Source organism: Hemitrygon akajei, chromosome 5 (genome assembly GCF_048418815.1).
Source record: "Hemitrygon akajei chromosome 5, sHemAka1.3, whole genome shotgun sequence".
NCBI lineage: Eukaryota > Metazoa > Chordata > Chondrichthyes > Myliobatiformes > Dasyatidae > Hemitrygon > Hemitrygon akajei.
Window position 1 is genome coordinate 186,495,707 of NC_133128.1, and position 20,246 is coordinate 186,515,952.

Consider the following 20,246-nt stretch of genomic DNA (forward strand, 5'->3'; position numbering starts at 1 on the left):
AATCATTGACATATATTGTGAAAAGAAATGGTCTCAAAACTGACCCTTGAGGAGCTCCACTAGTCACCTGCAGCCAACCAGAAAAGGCCTCCTTTACTCCAACTCATTGCTTTCTGCAAGTCAGCCAATCCATGCTAGTATCTCTCCTGTAATACCATGGGCTCTTATCTTGTTAAGCAGCCTCATGTGCGGCACCTTGATAAAGGCCTTTTGAAAATCCAAGTACACAACATCCACTGACTCTCCTTTGACTATCTCAGCTATTATTTCCTCAAAGGTTCCAACAGATTTATCAGACAAGATTTCCCCTTAAGGAAACCTTGCTGACTTTGGCTTACATTTGATGACTCTGGGTCTGTACTCGCTGGAATTCAGAAGGATGAGGGGGGATCTCATTGAAACCTTTTGAATGTTGAAAGGCCTAGACAGAGTAGATGTCGTAAGGATGTTTCCCGTTATGTGAGGGTCTAGGACAAGAGGGCACAGCCTCAGGATAGAAGGCCTTTTGATACAATGTGTATCCTTGGAGGTTAAGCGCCCAACTATGAACTTCTTTCAGCCACGACTCAATGATGCCCGCAGCGTTGTACCTGCTAATCTCTAATGCACTACAAGATCGTCAACCTTGTTCTGTATTTTGCACCTCAGATTTTTTGTATTTTCTCTCCAGTTAGAAAATAGTTAACCCTTTCATTTCCTCTACCATTCTTGGATATTAGTATCCTTTGATATTAAGCTTCCAGCTACACTCATCTTTCAGCCATGAATCCATGATACCCACAATGTGGTACCTGCTAATCTCTAACTGTTCTACATGATCATCTACCTTATTTCATAAACTGTGTGCATTTAAATATAAAACCTTCAATCCTCTATTCATCATCCTTTTCGATTTTGTCCTGAAGTTATACTTCAATTTATCCCACTGACTGTAACTTTGCCCTATCATCTGCCTATCCTTCCTCACAGTCTCACTACAGACTGCATCTACTTGCTTACCAACTGCTTCCTCCTCAACTATATCCTCCTGCCAAATTAGTTTAAACCCTCCTCAACAGCTCTAGCAAACCAGCCTGCAATAATACTGGTCCTGCTTGGATTCAGGTGTAACCCATTCCTTTTGTACAGGTCATACCTTCCCCAGAAGAGATACCAATGATCCCGAAATTTGAAACCCTGCCCCCTGCACCAATTCCTCAGCCACACATTCATCTGCCAAATCATCCTATTCTTACCCTCACTGGCATGTGGCACTATCAGCAATCCAGATATTACCACCCTGGAGGTACTGCATTTCAGCTTTCTCCTTAATTCCCTGTATTCTTTCTTCAGGACCTCCTCCCGTAATTCTTGTTCCAGGGGTATCAGATCATAATCCAAGAATATTTTATTTCAGTGCTATGAGAGAAAGCACCAGAGGTAATGGTCTGGAAAGACATTCTGACAGTAACACAGTAATTGCAACCTCCGTAAAGCTGTTTTGTTTAAAAAAGAACAAGAAGTGCATTAATGCCAGTTCCAACAGCGTGAGACATTCCTTCACGTAATGTTACGCTGTTTTCGGCACCATGGGCACCGCAGGTTGAAATCTGAGTGGGTGTCGTGCCTTTCCTCACAATTCTGACTTCATAAAGTTTCAATGAGAAGGCTGGCACTTTGTAACCAGGAATGTTTCAACAGTCAGAGTGTGACCAAGGAAATGGTGCATGCTTTCTGAGAGTTTTACAGTGAACAGTGGAGTCAGCCCCCTTATGCTGAAGCAATAAGGCATGAAGTTGCCTGTAAAGGCATTATTTGTTTTTTGTTATTGAGATGCAATGCAGTATAGGCCTTTCCAGCACTTCGAGCTGTGCTGCCCAGCAATCCCTTGATTTAATCCCAGCCTAATCACGGAACAATTTACAATGACCAATTAACCTTCCAATTGGTTCATCTTTGTTCTGTGGGAGGAAACTGGAGCACCCGGAGGAAACCCACGCAGTCACAGGGAGAACGTACAAACTCCTTACAGGCAGCAGCAGGAATTGACCTGGGTTGTTTATACTGTAAAGCATTGTGCTAACCACTATGCTACCATGATGCCCTAAGTGCTCTCTTTGAATAGCTGAACTTAATGGTGATGCACAGTACAAGTGTAAAAGTCACCGAAAGAAGATTACCCAAGTTTGATGACAGAGAACGGCAAAGTGCAACATGCAGCATTTCTCTGCCGAGACAACCTGCACGGATCCTAAGGTCCTGACGAAGGGTCTCAGCCCGAAACGTCGACAGTGCTTCTCCTTATAGATGCTGCCTGGCCTGCTGTGTTCCACCAGCATTTTGTGTGTGTTGTTTGAGGATCCTAAGGTTAGGTTTTTGAAAGTTAAGATAACTCTGACTTTGACTTTGAGAGTGGGGAAACAGCTGACATAATCTAATCCTTAAGGCTTGCGTGGGTCACAGATATGACTGCGGGTTTCTTTGCATATCGTCAGGCTGCAAAGAATTTGATCCCGTGGGAAGGTTGATTAGAGGTGCCTTTCATATACAACGTGGGTGGGTAAAGTTCTTGACATCACCTCTTCCATCAGATGCCAAAAAAAAAGATCCAGAGGTTCAAAAGTTCATTTTATTGTCAAAGTATACATGTGCTATACAACTCCGATATTCGTCTTCTCCAGATAGCTACAAAATGCAGAAGGATCTTGGATTGAAAGCAAAGACATCAACTCGACCCCCCCCCTCCCACTGGCACAAAAAAGAAAAAGAAACAAAATTTGCAAATCCCAAAACCCCCACACCCCTTCCCCACAGAAAAAAAACCATTTTTGTGTCTAATGCTCATTTCTCATCTGATGAACATGGAACTAATTTTCTTTTGAATGATTTCTTCTGGTCTTTCTGACCGGTTAATTTAGGAACAAGGAGGGGGTGTGGGTGGAAACATGGAAGGCACATGGATCTAAGTTGAGCCAATCTACTTGAGATTTGTTTTACAAGTGGTGTTGTAGCACTACACTTTGTTCTGCATCAGACCCTGTAAATATTGTTCAGTCTGAGTGCTCAGTTGCTTTAAAAACTGGTTCTGCCAGAAACGCGTGCAAAAATAATCAATGCTAACCTAACAATATTTTGTCAGATATTGTGCAAAAGAATTTCTAACCCTTTTTGTAAAATAAAATATTAAGCCCTTTCACTTTATGTTGGTGGAGGTGGATAGAAAAGTTTACCTTTCTCCCTTTTCAATCAACATCATTTTTGCTGGGAATTCCGTATTGTTCTAAATCGGTGTGCGTCCAGGAGGTTGCCCTAGGAACACAATCACAAACAGTGCAACAAGAAAGATTTGTTATATGCAGATACAAGAGATTCTGCAGATTCTGGAAATCCTGCATGGCACACACACACACACACAATGCTGGAGGGACTCAGCAAGTCAGTCAGCGTCTACAAAGGGAAATAAACAGTTGGCCCTCATCTGGTCTTTCTTACCACCCCCCCCCCCCGCCTGCATTTCTCCCTCTCCTCCCAACTTCATATTATGGTTTTCCCTTCCTTTCTTTCTAATCCCGATGAAGGACCATTGCCAGGGGTTCCGAACCTTTTTGTGCCATGGACCAATACCACTATGCCAGGAGTTCTGAACCTTTTTGTGCCATGGACCAATACCACTATGCAAGGGGTTCCGAATATTTCTGTGCCATGGACCAATACCACTATGCAAGGGGTTCGTGGAATCCAGGTTGGGAACTGCTGATCTAGACCCAAAATGTTGAATGTTTCTTTCACTTTATAGATGCTGCCTGACTTGTGGAGTTCATCCAGAATTTTGTGTGTGTTACTCAAGCATTTATACAGTACCGTGCAAAGTCTTAGGCACACATGCATCTAGCACAGGAGCCTAAGACTTTTGCACAGCACTCTTCATTATACCTTTCCAGTTAGCAAATAACACTTAATACTAGTAAGCCAATACAAAGCTAGGTACTCCTATTTCTGTTTCCCAACCACTTTCCTATCATAAACAAAATATAAATGCTGTAAATATAAATAGCTATAAATGCTGTATGTGTCTAATACTTTTGCACAGTCCTGTATACCATTTTTAATGCAATTAACTTTCCAAAGGTATTCACCGGCTCATAACCATATGTATGTTGATACCAACAACTTTTGGTAGAAATAGAAGTCCAAAACCTTAACAGTTTTAGATTTTAAGAAGATTCTTAAAGGAAGAGGGCGAGGTCAATAGACTCAGAATCGAACTCAGTTTATTATCTCTGTTTATCATGAGGTGAAATATGCTGTTGAGAGGCTTAAGGAGAATGTTCATGGCCATGTATAGGGAGTCTGAATGTGCAGCCGCCAATGGTGAGTTGGGAGCACATGCACAGAGCCAGAATTTAGAGTTTGGTCCAATATTTAGGGATGCCACAGCACTAAAGCTTTTGCCTGTTTTATGAAATTCCAAACAGAGATTAATTTACCAGCTCAGCTGGATGTAAAAGACTCTTCTAAATGGACATACTTATCTCTCAGCAAACACAATCAGATAGGTCTGGTCACCAGTTTTCTTGTTGTTTGAGAAGACTTCCGGTGTGAACTTATGGTTCTTGCATTTCTTTGCATCGCAGCAGTCACCACTGTTTTTTTAAGAGAACATTTTTTGGCTGTGAAGTTTGTTGAGATGTTCTGAAATCATAAACGGTGCTACCCCAAGGGAAGTGTAATGTTCATTTCTCTTTGTGGCCTGGACTTCCGGTTTCTGCAGAGCTTAATCTTTCTTTATATAGATTGGATTTGTTTAAAATAGTATGCTTGGGCAGCACAGTAGCATAGTGGTTAGCTTTAAAGTACAGGCGACCCAGGTTCAATTTCTGCTGCTGCCTGTAAGGAGTTTGTATGTTCTCCACGTGACCGCATGTGTTTTCTTCCACAATCCAAAGCCATACTGGTTGGTAGGTTAATTGGTCATTGTAAATGGTCCCATGATTAGGCTAGAATTAAATCAGGGGATTGCTAGGTAACGCAGCTTGAAGGGTCAGAAGGGCCTGCTTCATGAAGTATCTCAATAAATAAATATAAAAATTCAGGATACATATTCTTAAATTGTCCAAAATGTCTAACATTATCCAGCCTACTTGAAATACCAATTCAAAATGGCACTTTCAGTCGGCGGCCAGGAAATCTGATTATGTCCTACCATGATTTCTCACAAAAGAAGTAGGAAGCAGCACACCACCAGCAGGACTGCCCTTCACTGGTCATGGTCGACCGCGGGTGTTACGTGCCAGCTGTCAACATGATCCACAAGCCAGGGCAGTGCAATATGGAAGAGCAAGCTGTTGCCCATGCAGCAGGCTCCCTCACTCCCTGTAGCTGATGCAGAGGAACAGTAGAGACTGCTCCAGTTTGTCACCAGTAGCACTGCAAGAGTTTCCAGTCATTGTTGACTTAGGGGCTCTTGATTTTTCCTTGGGGTTTACTCCCGAAGCCTTTCGCATGAGTGGCTATAGCCACAAGCCAGTTGAGGTCTGAGATCTTAGATGAGCTGCCAGCCATGGCTGATGAGCCCCATCTGCCTGAAGTGACCGGTTTTGAGATACCAGTAACCTGCCTTTTGTCCCTTCTCCTGTCAGTAGAAACAGCTCTTCCGAGCCTAGTAGATAGATAGATAGATAGATAGATAGATAGATACTTTATTCATCCCCATGGGGAAATTCAACATTTTTTTCCAATGTCCCATACACTTGTTGTAGCAAAAACTCATTACATACAATACAATACTTAACTCAGTAATAATATGATATGCATCTAAATCACTAGCTCAAAAAGCATTAATAATAGCTTTAAAAAGTTCTTAAGTCCTGGCAGTTGAATTGTAAAGCCTAATGGCATTGGGGAGTATTGACCTCTTCATCCTGTCTGAGGAGCATTGCATCGACAGTAACCTGTCGCTGAAACTGCTTCTCTGTCTCTGGATGGTGCTATGTAGAGGATGTTCAGGGTTTTCCATAATTGACCGTAGCCTACTCAGCGCCCTTCGCTCAGCTACCGATGTTAAACTCTCCAGTACTTTGCCCACGACAGAGCCCGCCTTCCTTATCAGCTTATTAAGACTTAGTAGCTAAACAACACATGAAGGCAAGGAGCTGGACTTGCTTGTCAGAGGTCAGTTAATGTGCGTAGCATTGGGAGCATTTAATAGTGTGAGATTATCCCCACCACCACCCCCAGCTGTGATAGCCTGAAGGAACAAGTGCAGTGCAGGCCAAAATGTCCTTAGCAGTTTTATTAACGACCTTCTGTGACAAGATGAGGAGTGGGGATTTTGGCTGATGATTGCATTCCATTTAAAGCTTCTCAGCAAATGAAACTGTTCACATTTGCATGCAGCAAGATCTGGCCAATTGTCAGCACTCGCCATATTGACGTCCAGTAATATTCATGTCACAACAGCACCGAGCAATAACCAATGTCATGAAGGCCAAGTTTAATCAACCCGCCTTGATACTTGGTGTTGTTATCATTGTCAAGTATGTCACATTAACATCTCGGCATCACAAGTTAGCAGCGATTTAACAGCACCAGCCAAGTAACTACCGTGGCCATTAGAGCAGGTATTCTGTGATAGATGTCCCACCACCTGTCACCTCAAATGTTTTCCTGCCGTTAGCGAGGCTTCAGGCTGTAGCATGATATCTGGATGAGAGAAGCTTCAACTCTCAAGAAACTCAACACCATCCAGGAAAAAGCTGTTGCTGCGTTGGCATCCTGCCTATCAGCCTCAGCATTCGTCTTGTCCTTTACCAGTCCGCGTGGGGCGTCTACAACATGCACTGCCGTCACTCAGCTACTCTGACAGCACCTCCCAAATAAGAAATCTCTGCCATCAAGAGAGTACATTGTACGTCAGTGATTTAGATGATGGAATTGATGGCCTTGTGGCCAAGTTTGCGGATGATACCGAGATAGGTGAAGTGGCAAGTTGGGCTGGGAAAGCAGGGAGCAACAGATGAGGAGAATGGGCAAAGAAGTGGCAAATGGAATACTGTGAAAGGAAATGTGTGGTCATACACTTCGGTAGAAGCAGTAAAGGTATAGAATATTTTCTAAACGGAGAGAAAATCCAAAAATCCAAGGTGCAAAGCGTCTTCGGAGTCCTTGTGCAGGATTCCCCAAGGGTTCATTCGAGTCAGTGGTGAGGAAGGCAAATACAATGGTAGCACTCATTTCGAAAGGAGTAGAATATAAAAGCTGAGGCTTTATAAGCACTTTGGAATATTGTGTACAGTTTTGGGCTCCTTATTTAAGTGAAAATGTGCTGACATTGGAGTGGATTGAAAGGAGGTTCATGAGAATGATTCTGGGAATGAAAGGCTCGTTGTATGAGGAGCAATTGATGGCTCTGGGCCTTTACATGTTGGATGTTAGAAAAACACCTATCAGATGTTGATAGGCCTGGATAGAGTAGATTTGGAAGGATGTTAGGGGAATCTACGACCATAGGGCACAGCCTCAAAATAGAGGTATATCCATTTAGAAAAAAAGGAGCCAGTAGGAGGTGAATCTGTGGAATTTGTTGCCACAGGGGGCTGTGGAGGCCAAGTCGCTGGGTATATTTAAGGCAGAGGTTGATAGGTTCTGGATTAGTCAGGACCTTCACAGGAGAATGGGGTTGAGAGGGAAATGGATCAGCCATGATGAAATGGCAGAGCAGACTCGATGGGCCAAATGGCCTAATTCTGCTACTAAGTCCTTTGGTCTTATGGTTTAAAGACTCCTGGTGTATATACGTAAATACTAGCACCTACAAGCATGTGAACTACTACTAAATTACTGACATGGAAATGCATCATCACTAAGATTGTATCCTGGAATTCCCTCTCAGTAGCACTGTGGCAGTACTATAGGTTCAACATTGACTCCAGGAGTGTATCAGAGCCAAATGAAGGGCAATATGATCGGTGTGTCTGGCTCATTAGCTTTAGGCCAGGCATATCTGGCACATACAAAATGCTGGTGGAACACAGCATTTTGTATGTGTTGTTTGAATTTCCAGCATTTGCAGATTTCCTTGTGTTTGCTATATCTGGCACATGTAGGATGACCCAATCCATTTCAATGGGATTACCATCAATCAGAAAAAAGTTACCTCAGCTGTTTTTGTTTCTGTTCCTTTGCGCATAAGAATAATAGTGTTCTGTGGTGAACTACATATACCTGTCTGGACACGCCCCCTGCTGACTGCTCCTGTGGCTCCTCCCACAGCCCCCGGTATAAAAGCGATTGAGTCCTGAGCCCGGCCCTCAGTCTCCAGGATGTAGAATGGTGGTCAATTACTGCTTGTTCTTTCTTACAGTCAATAAAAGCCGATATCTCGCCTTCACGTCTCAGAGAGAGTTATTGATGGTGCATCATGTTCATTAATTGAAACATAACTTGTTCCATTCCCATTCTGACATGTACATCTATGGCCTTCTCTTGTGCCCAGATAAGGGCACCTTCAAGATGGAGGAGTATGCTTTACAGTAATTCTGCTGGGTACTCTCCAACCAGATGGCATGAAAATTGATTCCGCCTTCCAGTGAAACATTCCCCACCCCCTTTCCTCTATTCCAAGCTCTGACCTTTTACTTCTTCTCACCTGCCTATCGGATCCCCCCAGGTCCCTTCCTCCTTCGTTTTCTCTATTGTCCACTCTCCTCTCCTATCAGATTCTTTCTTGTCCACCCCCTGATCTTTTCCACCCACCTGGCTTCTTCTGTCACCTTCCAGGTAACCTCTTTCCCCACCCCTCACCTTTTTATCCAGACATTTTCCCCCTTCCTTCTCAGTCCTGAAGAAGGACCTCGGCCCAAAACATTGACTTTTACTTTTTCCCATTGATACTGCTTGACCTGCTGAGTTCCAGCATTTTGTGTGTTGCTTTGGATTTCCAGCATCTGAGAATCTCTCGTGTTTGCGTTAAATGTGTTTTTGAGCTTTATTTTTTAAATTATGTTTATTTTTACATGATTTAAATTACATTCAACTGTGTTTAATTACCATAAATTAATTACCAAACACCATGAACTGCTTAAAGGTGATATTGAATGGGTCCTGATGCAGGGTTTCCACATAAAAAGTCAATAATTTCTTTCCTCCCACAGGTTCTGATTGGCCTACTGAGTTTCTCTGACACAGTGTTTATTGATACTGAATGGGCTTTCAGCGTGTTTGCAAACAGCAGTTACATCCACTTGACAAAGATGTTAAGCATTTGGTTATATTCTGGAGTTATGGTATAGAGCAAAGACTAATTTTATCAGCAGCCAGTCCTTAGAACTGAATATGGATTGTAGGTTGAATTTAAAACGCAGACTTGAATGATGGCCTTCTAATTGACTACAAAAGCCTGCATATGCATGAATGCAACCCAGAGTCTGTGTGTGTGTGTGTGTGTGTGTGTTTGTTTGTTTCAGGATTTGATTTATATGTTACTTTTTGTACTGTACTGGATATTATTCTGAGTGTGTAAAAAACAGATCCCAATGAACTGAGTGTCACCAAATGGTTGGTAGATGTTGAAGAAACTAAATGCTGTGTAATTCTTTTCTGTTTGTGCACTCTTCTGTTTCTGTTTGTGTAGAAGTTGACTCTGTGAATTTTTATACTGTCATGTGAACATTATACACCAGCTATCAAGCATTCTTGACAAAGCGAAGTCTTGGTTCAATAAAAGTGTAAGCTGGACACCAGACGCAACACACACATATATAGTACATTCATACATATTTGCTACTCACTACAATCAATCCTAAAGCAGCTACATTCTATCCACAGATAGGCACAAATACACAAATCCACGCCCTCGTCAAAGAGTCCCTCTCATTCCCCTCCTCTGAACTCCTTCCATGACCTCCCCAACACATCCCTGTTCACCCACAGAGCCGCTCCCTCTTTCTCACTCACTCACTCTCAGCTGGTTTACGTAGAACATACACAGAACAGACCCTTGGCCCACAATGTGTGCTGACACCGGCTGAAAAGTAAATCAAAAAACCCCAAAAATAATCCCACCTGCCTACACACTCTCCATATCCTTCTATCTTCCTCACATTCATGTGCTTATATAAATCTCTTTAAAAGCCTCAAATGTATTTGCCTTCACCACCACACCAAGCAGCACATTCCAGGCATCCACCACTCTCTGAGGAAAAAACTTACCCCTCACATCCCCCTTGAACCTACTCCCTCCAACCTTCATTGCATGCCTTCTGGTACTAGACATTTCTACCCTGATGGTTTCTCATCTTTCCTGCTGTTGTAGCCTGCAGAAATTCTACTTTCCCCCATTTTTCTTTCTTTCTCACCCCCACTGGATCCACAATTTTTGTTCTCCATCTATTGCACTCTTGGAAAAGAAGTTGCCAACTTTTTTTTTTACCATTTTAAGCAAAAGGACTGTGGACCCCATGTTGGGAAGCCCTGTCCTAGAATGAGATCCTCACTCTCACTAGTGTTCTTCAATCTTGTGGAGGCCAAATTAGACTGAGGACAGCAAGCAACATTGTCCCTAGTTACTTGCCAAGGAGGGTCAGCTGCAGTCAGCACCACGTTAGTTACAGCATGTCTGGACATCATCAGAAGTTCTATTGAAATGCTTTATTCTTTCTCCGTGAAATCAATCTAAGCTGACTGATTGCATTCTCCTTGTAGTCTAAATCCATTCCACGAACCTCTGGCCATGGAGAAGGCAGCCAATTCTAACGATTTCTAAGGGCTCATCTTTCTAACACTTATAGAGTCATGAGTCCAAACCACCTTTGTTCTTCTATTGCCATCTTTTGTACAAAAAGGAGCATTGCAAGAGAATGTATTTGTTATCAATCCATATCATTAAACAGCTCAAGAGTTTGATTAGTAATGTAATAAGACTTCTACCAGTAGAATGCTGATCTGTAGGTGGCTGTTTTAGCTGCTGCACCTGCTCGTTTATAGAGATAAAGTTCCATTTTGGATTGGATCCAAAAGGGACATTTTATCTGAAATGGCTCCTTTGTGTTATATGAAAACTAAAATGAAATCAGGAAACTATGAACATGATTTAATTATTTTCATTATAAATTAACAAGATTTTCACATTAGTTATTATGGCAAGTTTGTTTTAAATGAGGTATATTATTTATAAATAAATGCGCTGTAATGTAGACATTGCCAAGCTTTAGCTTTTATTTTTCACACACTTAAAAATTATAACAGCACTTCGCTTCTTTATAATTTTTAAATGGATATTTTGAAAGCATGTACAGTACCGTGCAAAAGTCTTAGATGTATGTATTTATACAGTGGCATGCAAAAGTTTGGGCACCCCTGGTCAAAATTTCTATTACTGTGAATAGTTAAGTGAGTAGAAGATGAACTGATCTGCAAAAGTCATAAAGTTAAAGATGAAATGTTCTTTTCAACATTTTAAGCAAGATTAGTGTGTTATTATTGTTTTGTACAATTTTAGAGTGTAAAAAAGTAAAGAAGCGCTATGCAAAAGTTTGGGCACCCCAAGAGATTTGAGCTCTCAGATAACTTTTACCAAGGTCTCAGACCTTAATTAGCTTGTTAGGGCTATGGCTTGTTCACAGTCATTGTTAGGAAAGGTCAGGTGATGCAAATTTCAAAGTTCTATAAATACCCTGACTCCTCAAACCTTGTCCCAACAATCAGCAGCCATGGGCTCCTCTAAGCAACTGCCTAGCACTCTGAAAATTAAAATAAATGATGCCCACAAAGCAGGAGAAGGCTATAAGAAGGTAGCAAAATATTTTCAGGTAGCTGTTTCCTCAGTGTAATGTAATTAAGAAATGACAGTTAACAGGAATGGTGGAAGTCAAGTTGAGGTCTGGAAGACCAAGAAAACTTTCCGAGAGAACTGCTGGTAGGATTGCTAGAAAGGCAGATCAAAACCCCCATCCAACTACAAAAGACATTCAGGAAGATTTAGCAGACTCTGGAGTGGTGGTGCACTGTTCTACTATGCAGCGACACCTGCACAAATATGACCTTCATGGAAGAGTCATCAGAAGAAAACCTTTCCTGCATCCTCACCACAAAATTCAGCATCAGAAGTTTTCAAAGGAACATCTAAATAAGCCTGATTCATTTTGGAAACAAGTCCTGTGGACTGATGAAGTTAAAATAGAACCTTTTGGCCACAATGAGCAAAGGTATGTTTGGAGAAAAAAGGGTGCAGAGTTTTATGAAAAGAACACCTCTCCAGCTGTTAAGCACTGCGGTGGATCGATCATGTTTTCGGCTTGTGTTGCAGCCAGTGGCACGGGGAACATTTCACTGGTAGAGGGAAGAATGAATCTAATTAAATACCAGCAAATTCTGGAAGCAAACATCACACCGTCTATAAAAAAGCTGAAGATGAAAAGGAAGTGGCTTCTACAACAGGATAATGATTCTAAACACATCTCAAAATCCACAATTGACTACCTCAGGAGCCGTATGCTGAAGGTTTTGCCATGGCCCTCACAGTCCCTCAGCCTAAACATCATCGAAAATCTGTAGATAGACCCCAAAAGAGCAGTGCATGCAAGAATCTCACAGAACTAGAAGCCTTTTGCAAGGAAGAAGGGTGAAAATCCCCTAAACAAGAATTGAAAGACCCTTAAGGCTGATTTATACTTGAGTGTATGGGCTACATTGCAGCCTACACTGTAGCCCTGATTTTCACTTCTGCGTCGCTCTACATTGTAGCGAGCATGCGTTGGTCTCTACGCTAGTTGGCGGTGGGGTTTCTATGCCACAGTGTTGAGTTTCTCTGTGAGAGACATGGACGAGGAAATACACCTCAAAGACTTTCGCATGTCGGCAGGTAGATTTGACAATTTGGTTCATCTATTTCGTATCGGTGTACGCACAGTCTACAAACATGGCGGAGAAGAGGCAACTGGAAATGCGTAGCAGGAAATGTGATGCTACCAAGTGGACCAATCACAGTTGTTGTGGTCTGCGTCACCACGATGCGTGAGTAACTTTTCTGGAGAGGTGCACGTCACCCTACTGAGTAGGGTACAGCGTAGGTACGGCGTAGGGTACGCGATACCTATGGTGTAGGTGCAACACACAAGTATAAATCAGCCTTTAGCTGACTACAGAAAGAGTTTACAAGCTGTGATACTTGCCAAAGGGGGTGTTACTAAGTACTGACCATGCAGGATGACCAAACTTTTGCTTCAGGCCCTTTTCTTTTTTTGTTATTTTGAAACTTCCAAGGTTGTCAAGCCAAGGAGTGGTGGTGGGGACAAGCTCCCACTACCTAAAAATGCTCCTCACGGTATGTGCCTCAAATAGCCTCTGACAACCAAGTCCAACTCCTGGCCTTCTCATGTGGCTTAGCCTCTAAGCCCGGCAGAACTGTTTCTACTGACAGGAGAAGGGGCGAAGGTGGGTCCTGGCACATTAAAACCAGTGCTTCGGGTAGATGGAGCTCGTCAGCCTGGGAAGGCAGTCCATCTAAGAGAGGGAAAACTCTGATTTCAAACCTCTGCTGCCTTGCAGCCCATACCCGCTCATGGGAAAGGCTACGGGAGTAAACCCTGAGGACAAATCCGGAACTGGAGTCCCTAAGGCAGTCCGACATTGCCTTCAACCTCGATCTGGAAACTCCTGCGACGACACCGGTGCCAAGCTGTATTGGCCCTTGCCCTTCCCTTGGACAACATCAGTGGCGTGGAGAGGGGAGACTTGCTGCACGGGCAACTGCCGGTCTTCCATACAACCCTGCCCAGGACTCCGCCCTGGAAACCATTCCGGGCGCAGATCTGTGGTCTCGCGAGACTAACAGATGCCACCACTATTTTGAAACTCTAAAAGATGGAAATGGAGAAGTTATCTTGCTTAAATATTAAAGAAATGTGCCATCTTTAACTTTATGCCTTTTGGAAATCAGTTCATCTTTTACACGCTTAGCTATTCACAGTAACAGAAATTCTGACCAGGGGTGCCCAAACTTTTGCATGCCACTGTATATATGGTGACCTAAGATTTTGCACAGTATTGTATATTGGTTAAAATAGGAAGGAGGTTGGAAAACAGAAATAATGAGGGATACCTACCCTGAAGAAGTTTGAATCTTCTCCTGGATAGGACTTCAGTGAAACTTGCTCCCCCTCTGTGATCTCTGCTGCCCTCTGACTCTTCAACCGGTACTCCCCAGACCCGCGACCACAGCCACGTACAGCATCCTTTCCAGGAGCTTGTCACCTCTCACCTTCCAGCTTTCTTCCTTCCCTTCCTGCTCGGTGCTGAAGAAAGGTCTCAGCTTGAAACGTTGACTGGTTATTCTGCCTGACTTGTTGAGTTCCTCCAGCATTTTCAGTGTGTTGCTTTAAATTTCCAGCATCTGCTGACTTTCCCGTGTTTGTATAAGTACTTAGCTTTGTATTATCTCAGTAGTAGTATATATTACTTGGTAACTGGAAAGACATAATACTCAGTACTATTGAAAAGTCTTAGGCACCCTAGATACATATATGTACCTAAGACTTTTGCACACTATTATAATATTTAATTATTTACTCTTAGAGAATCATTAAATTCTTTTATTTTTATTTTACAATTAAAGTGATTATTTCCCAGTTTCTCAATTTGCCAAACCAACCTAGCAATACTTTATCATATAAAATAGAATTTTATCTCCTTAACACAATATCTATTGCTTTTTCAAAAGATTTTTCTTTTGATAGCATCTTTCTTCAGTTCCCTGATTAGTACAGTCTCATTTCTGTCTTTTAGATGATTAAGAATTCTAGCCTTACATGAGTCACCGCTGTTGACTAGGTTTACATTTGTATCATGATATAAAGCCCTTTTTTCTTTCAAATGCTGCTATTATTGGATGACAAATTAATTTTGAACCTATCAGTTATTCTAACTCTAACAAAACTGAAGTTATATTACTTTTCCAATTTAGTGTGATTCTGTCATTAAGCGAGCTAAGCAGTTGACAAAGTGAATGTTCTGAGAAAGTTTATGGATAGGAGTTCATGATGACATAAACATGCAAAAGTCTGCAGATACGGAAATCAAGAACAACACACGCAAAATGCTGGAGGAACTCAGCAGGTCAGGCAGCATCTATGGAAAAGAATAAACAGTCGACGCTTTAGGCTGAGATCCTATATGAGGACTGAGAAGGAAGGGAAATGATGCCCGATAAAAAGATAGGGGGAGGGGAAGGAGGAAGGAGGCTAGCTGGACAGTGATAGGTGAAACCAGGTGGGTGGGGAAGGTCAAAGGCTGGAGAAGAAGAAATCTGATAGGAGATGAGAAGAGGGCCAGAGGAGAAACAGAAGGAGGGGACCCAATTAGTGCTTACTTTGGCTCGGATGCCTTTCTAGTCTTATAAAAGCTGTCACTGAAATAATAATGATTCTTGGGGTTGGAATAGTAAATGTATTAAAGAATCGTTATTTGTCATGGGATGTGACAGACAACCATGGCAGAGGATGGTTGCATATCAAGATCTCATGATTATAAATGAAGTTGTCAGGAAAGCTCTTTATTTTAAGGTGAGTGAGGCTCAACACTGTCCAATATTGCACTTTGTAAATAAAATCCATTTGACTTCTCACACAAAATGCTGGAGGAACTCAGCAAGCCAGGCAGCGTCTAGTTTCCGCCCAAAACGTCAACTGTACTCTTTTCCATAGATGATTTTTTTGTAATTATATACATTAGGCTTATGGAAATGTTTTTCTTGAAACAAATACCAAGACAAAAATGCCTCCCCTTTTTGATTGACTTTCTGATTGGATCACACAATGGAAAGTGTGTTGCTTTTGTCCAAAGCCCAAGACTTGTAAATTCTAAAGGAAATTGTGATCTCCATAGTTTTTAGTCCCTCCATGTGTGCATGTAAATTGCCATGACACTGTTGTTGCAGCTTTATAAAACTCTAGTTCAGCCATAGCTTTTTCATGCAGTTCTGGTTACCCATTATAGGAAGGAGGTTGAGGCTTTGGAGAAAGTGCAGAAGACGTTTACTAAGGATGCTACCTGGAGTTGAAGGCATACGCTATGACGGGACACAGTTGGGTTGTTTTTCTGCTGGAGAAGCAGGGGCTGAGGGGAGATCTGATGCAGATTTATAAGATTATGAGATACATAGATAGAGTAGACAGATAAGATCTCAATGTGGAACAGGTGGACGAACTTATTTCGAACTCAATGGCTGTGAAGGCGGGTGAAGGCTGCAACAAATCCATCAGCTCCGATCGTCATGGTTTCCATGCCATTGGAATCAGTTGGTTGATTTGTGAAGTATCGTTTGCTTCTTGGAGTGCAACATCAAGTACACGTTAAACAAATACACGCACGGGTGTCTTCGTTCTGTGATAGATCAATAGAACAAAGACCATCATCCTCGACCTCGAGGGATCGCCACGACGAGGAGACAGATAATGTTTTCCCAGGGTTGGAATGTCTAATACCAGAGGGCATACATGTATGGTGAAAGTGGGCAACTTCAAAGGAGGTGTGAGAGGCAAGTTTTTTTGCACAGAGAGTGGTAGATGCTTGGAATACACTGCATGGGGTGGTGGTAGAGACAGATACATTAGGAACTTTTCAGAGACTTTAGATAGGCATATAAATGTGAGGAAAATTGAAGGATATGGGCATGTTGTAGGCATAAGGGTTTAAATTAATTGGCAGTTTGATTACTGAATTATTTGGTTTGGCACAACAATGGAAGGGCCTGTTCCTATGCTGTACTCTCTTACGCAGGGGCTGGTGGCCATGGACCCAGGCAGGCTACGCTTTGGCCAGTAAGTGCTACCCCTTTAGCTGTGTGGGGAGCAGCATCTGAGGCCTGCAGTTCAGAAGATGGGAAGGCAGTAGATAGGATTGAGACCAAGAGCTCAAACAAGGAGGGGTGGTAGAAAAGATCAGAGGTTCATGGAGGAAGACAAACAATAGTTGGATCAGGCAGTGGCAGAATCGGTGATCACAGGCTCAAAGCTGGTTCAAAATCAAGGAAGGTTGTAAGGAGAGTTCACTGTAGTGAGGGGACAGGCTGTGCCAAAGACGACAATACTTCATTTAATGGACAAGTATTTGAATCCAGTGCTACTCTGGGAAAACCATGTTGTTTCAGAAGCCTATCTTCAGGCCCTCTCATGGAAATCTGCTCCAGGATCTCCTGCAATGCACAAAATGAAATATTGCCAGAGAATGATTTTTTTTATGCCCCACCCCCTCCCACATCCACTGAGATTGGTGTGAAGCGGAGGGATGATCAGGCGGGCTCAGTATAATTTCTGGAGTGAAGTTAAATGATCAGGAAATGGAGTTGCCATGATTCACTCCAGAAGAGTAATTGACTTAGAGCTGCAACGTAACTGAGCAACACTATCCAAGCAAATTTACCAGGTTTTTTTCCATTTTGTGCCCCTATAGCAGGAAGGGTATACGATAGATACCGTCGGAATCTGTTAATTGGCAAGTTTTATATGGTGATGAATGCACATTTATAATAAAGTTAATTTTTGCACAACTAGTGCATTTCTTTGAAGGATATTTTAAGGGTTTTCACAAAGGGTGAACATTCCTTTAAGACAGGGGTTCCCAACCTTTTTTCTGCCATAGGCCTTACCATTAACCAAGGGGTACATGGACTCCAGATTAGGAGACCCCACAAAGGGCATCTTTAAGTAAATATTTTCTTCTCGTCAGTCTTGCTAGAAATAATTGATTTTACTGCCTCCTTGGAGACAAGTACAGGCGTGGCTTGGATTTAAAGTCCACACTCAGAATTTCCCTCAATACCCTACTGGAAGCTTCTTCTCCATCAAACTTTAGTAATTGTACCATCAGACTGTGCAGTTGAGCAAAATTAGGTTGCTTCCGCCAGTGATTATGTCTAATAAGTCTCAAACTGAATTTGAAATACTGCATATTTGAAATAAACTGACTTCAAGGCTGAAATTTAATCTAAAGTTTCAGGTGACTGGTAGAAACTGTTTGAACTTTAGGGTCATGCAGCCATTAACCATTCTCAACCTATGCTACACAATATACAATGTACACCAGCATGTTCAATTTCTCACAAGAATAATATCAGAATTGCTTTGCTAATATTTGTATTTCTCAAAATTATACTTCAGTCTTGTACAGTGTGCGGTTAATAACATTCTGCTCAAATCCTCTCAATGCTTGAAGTTTTCTGCCATTTTAGCTTTTGCTATATGATCCATCTATGCTTATTTCTGCTTCTTGTCCCATTATCTCAAAGGCTATTTCACTGTGGTGTGTGCATGTGTGATATATTTGCTGGCTGTGCGTGCAGGAAGGCCAACAGAGAGGAAGAGCAGCCTTACAAGTCCGGTTTCTTGTAAGGATATTAACTCATTAGAGTGCAGCCATTTGAACACGGGCAGTTCCTACTGACTGGAACACAATTTAAGAAATCCTGGACAATCTTTGCTAATTAGATGAAGTAAGAGCTTAAATCGAACACTCAGCATTGTGAAAATATTGTTGATTTTGTTCCAAGATGGGTACTATAGGCTACATAACGGATAATATAAATTCAGGTAAGAGTTACAATACTTATTCATCAGCTGAGTTAGAATCTTGACTTTTTGCCTTTTTATAAATAGTGTTGATGGTATGAAGGTGATGACTACAGGAATTATTATTTTGCTCTCTCAGATATTAGGATTTAACGATCATTCAACAATCCGTAATGGGATACAGATCTAACTGGGAAATTATGTCATCCATTTCAGAGTCGCTGCTGTGCAGTTTGTAATGTCAGTCACAGGATGCAGTTCTTTTCATCAAATGGAGTCACGAGAGATAAGAATGACGGTGTTTTGTGAAGTATTCCATACCGGTCTATTGTACTCACTTGCACTGGAAAACATGATTGCTTGTCAGGATTCTAAACAGTCACGGGATAAGTTTTCTACAAAAACTCAAGGTCACAAATAGTGTACTGTGAAAAGCAGATAAACCCTGGTTAAAATGGTTTGCTTGACTTTCAGTGTCTCAACTAATAGTGGCTATTAGAATGATAAGAGTAAGAAGTTCAAATCTGAAAAACAGGCACACAGAGGCCACTGATCTCTCACATTCAAGTGCTTCCCCCACCCCGCACAGTGTTAAATTTGTGCTGGATTTTCGTGAAAATGATTCAGTGTGAAATCTGCACTGTCCAGATCATTCATTCAAGGGTGGTGGGGAACGGCTCCAAAGCAAGCATCTCACACAATGCCTCTTAGAGGGGAAGACACTCTAGCAGAGAGTAGGGAGATGATGCAAGAGGTTCAAATAGGGCTCCCAGATTCAAGCACAAACTGTATGTGGTCACTTCTGTCAATGTTACGATAGATGCTTCTGCCACAGGGAGATTGGTGACGATATGTTCAGTTAGATTTTAGTCCTTGTGCTGATTCACTCACTCAATCTCTCAAATCCAAGTTCACAGTCACACCCTTCATACTCAGCCATCTTGGCCCTGTTGGTACTACCATGCCGATCATGGTGACAGACATTGACATCCGCCACCAAGAAGGCAGGTATGCCCTTGATACTTTTAAACCTTCTTTCAAGTAGGACCTCTACTGCTTGTTACACTTGCTGACATTTAGGGCAGCAATGAAGGTCCTCCATTTCTGGTGGTGTTCAGAGCTTCTTTCATCATGTCAGAAGCTTCATCTTGATTTTTACTTCAGTCATTCAATTACTGGGATTCCCTCAGGAATGCCATCACATTCAGATGTAGGATTCTTCATTGCTGTTTCCATAACAACTTGTTTTTACCAGTCAGGGTTTATAGCCCTGTGCTGAACCTCCGAACTTGGAGGACCAGTGGACTGCTCTTAGTCTGGCCTGTACCCTTTAAACTGTTTGGCAAAGGATAATGTTTCGACTCTAGCCAACATAGTTTTCGGCATCATTGAGGCATGCAAGCCTCCAAACCACAACAAGGTTGTAGTCCTCTTGGAGGTGAGGTAGGACAATAGGTGGTAATTAGGAGAATGTGTCTTTACACATGCTTAAACTTTCACCATGAGGCGTCCTGAAGTGTGGAGTCAATGTTGAGGTCAACAAGACTACTCTTTCTATCTGACTGCCATCCCTTTAATTGGTCATTGAGACAAGTTGTATCCAAGAACTGAAATGAAGTACTTCAAAATGGCTAAGTATATCAGACCAAGGCTTGACTAATTTGCGGAACAACTTTCCCAGTTTAGAAACCAGTTCCCAGATACTTG

At 42.1% G+C, this 20,246-nt stretch overlaps 1 protein-coding gene across 4 annotated transcripts in view; it reads left to right on the plus strand.

The window, feature by feature from the left end:
- LOC140728557 (xin actin-binding repeat-containing protein 2-like) overlaps positions 1–20,246 on the plus strand; it is a 171,053-nt gene that overhangs the window by 80,679 nt on the left and 70,128 nt on the right. The gene's annotated exons all lie outside the window — the stretch shown is intronic.